This window comes from Chrysochloris asiatica, unplaced genomic scaffold (assembly GCF_000296735.1).
Source record: "Chrysochloris asiatica unplaced genomic scaffold, ChrAsi1.0 scaffold00032, whole genome shotgun sequence".
Classification (NCBI taxonomy): domain Eukaryota; kingdom Metazoa; phylum Chordata; class Mammalia; order Afrosoricida; family Chrysochloridae; genus Chrysochloris; species Chrysochloris asiatica.
Window position 1 is genome coordinate 8532598 of NW_006408550.1, and position 2640 is coordinate 8535237.

Genomic DNA, 2640 nt, shown 5'->3' on the forward strand with positions numbered 1-2640 from the left:
AGTTTTCTTACTTGGATTTTATTCTTGGATCAATCTGACATTGCTATTGATATTCCCTTCACAAATTCATTTTAACTTTTTCAAACCCAGATCCAATGTGTGGTGCAAACGGTTCACAGACTTGACTCCTAAAAGAAAAATTAGAGGTTGGAGCCCACTCAGAGGAACATCAGAAGAAAGGTTGGAGGGACTTCTGGCAAGATGGAGGCTAGACAGACACACTACACAGACCCTCTACAACAAAGTTATGAAAGAGAAATGAAAACAGACACATAGGAAAATTCTGGCACCCTTAACTTCCGCGGGAGAAAGATGAGGTTTTCTACTCCCATAAAGATTTATAGCCTCGGAAACCCTGTACAGGGTCGCTATGAGTCGGAACCGACTCCACGGCACATAACCAACCAACTAACCAAAACTTCAGAAGAAAGGTTAGAAAGGTGGGTGGAATGCTTGCTTGGAGGAGAGGCCTAACAGGGACAGCAAGTGAGGGAGACTGACTGGTGAACGGCAGGCCTGACAAGGTTTGACCACCTTGTGAGAAGCTTTAGCAGCTTAAGGGAGGCCTGGAATTCTCCAGGCAATGGAAAAGATGCAATTTCTTCTTTTCTCCCATATCCCCCTGGTGACCAGAAGTGTGGCCAGTTCTCTCCCTCATCCACCCCCAATGTAGACCTTACTCCCCAGGAGTTTGGAGCTTTGTTGTTGGGAGACATACCTGTGTGAGATGGAGGCTGTCTGCACTACTTGGTGTGCAGATTTGGTGTCTGGATTCTGGTGGGCTTGGCTCCAGATCTGCAAAATCTGCAGAGCTACCAAATCAATATTTAAAATTTCCCTCTGTCCCCAGTTGTCCTGTGGTCCTACCACACTGAAACCAGTTCTAGTGAGGACCCCATGAACTACTTCCGGACTCAGTGCCCTGAACATATATAACATCGAGGCCAAGAGGGACTCTCTCTAGGGCCAGGAACTCTGCTATCACAGTCCTTCCACAACCACCTCATGAGTTCCTTGAATGGCAAGAGTTCACCAGAGCTTTCTCCTCTCTGGGTCCAACAATTGCAGTGTTTGTTTTTACAGATACGACAACCTCACAGTACTCCAGAGACAACAGGCAATTTTAGCTTACATGAAGAAACAAAAGAGAATGGCTCAAGGAAATAACCAATATGTAGAGTCAGAAGATATTTCTGAGGAGGAAAGGTAATAGAACTAACTGAAAAAGAACTCAAAAGAATGATAATTAGGTACCTTCAAAGAACTGATAGATCAAGGAAAGCAAGTAGAACACAATAAAAACTTTAGAAGAATTCAGGAAAACACTCACTACAAGAGCAAACACAAAATAAATGCAAATTTTAAACAATACAAAACCTGAAATTAGAAATCCAGACGATCAATCTCAGAAATGAAAGGGCAAAGGAGTAGATGCAATGGAAACCCAAATTAGTGAGCTCGAAGATAAATATTTCAATAGTACTATGCTCTGGTAGCATAGTTATGAGTCAGGCTGCCAACCTCAAGATCAGTAGTTAGAAACTACCAGCAGTTCCGTGGAAGAAAGATAAGGTGTTCTGTTCCCGTAAAGAATTACAGCTTCAGAAACCCTGTGCAGGTTCACTATGAGTTGGAACCAACTCCACGGTACTTACTACTACAACAACTATGCTAGAAGAAAAACCAGGAAAAGGACTGTAGAAAATACGATGAAATCCTAAGAGTTACATAGGACACCATGAAGAAAAACAACTTATATATGATCAGAATTCCAGAACAGGAAGAGACAAGCACAGAAAAATTTGTCTAAGAGTTGTTGAAGAAAACTTCCCTATCATCATGAAAGTCAAGAAGATAAGCAAACAAGAAGCTGAACGAACCCCAAACAGGATTGATCTCCCCCCAAAAATCACCAAGACATACATAATCAAATGTTCCAAAATCAAAGACAAGGAAAGAATACTGAGAGCAACTCAAGAAAAATGAAAAGTAACCTAAAGGAGATCCAATAAGACTAAACTCCGATTTCTCAGCAGAAATCATGTAGACAAGAAGGTAATGGAATGACATACACAAAACTTTGAAAGCAAAAATAATGCCAGCCAAGAATCATATACCCAGCCAAGATATCCTTTAAATACAATGGTGAAATTAGGCTATTTCTTGATAAGCAGAAATCAAAGGAATTTGTAATGTCCAGACCAACTTTGTAAAAAATGCTAAAAAGAATGCTAGAAAGAACTTAATGAAGTTTAGTTACCACTATAACCATCCCTGTAATAACTGCTCTATCCTCAACCAGACCCATTCTTGTTGCTGTTGTTAAGTGCTGTCAAGTCAGTTCAGACCCATAGTGACCCTGTATAGCATTTCCAAAGAGCAGCTGGTGAGCTTGAACCGGTAACCTTGTGGTTCAAACCAATTTTTCAGTCCAGCACATTAACCCACAGAAGCACACCAGGACTCCATATCCCTTCTAGAAAGAGGATTTTGGAATGACAGATACATTCTCTTTAGCATCCATTACAAGCAGTCTACAGAAATCTGTGCTCCCTTTCAGTCCACTCCACAGCCTTTTGACTTTAACTATTATTGTGTATACACATGGACCTCGCCAGATGGAACACATAGAAATCAAAT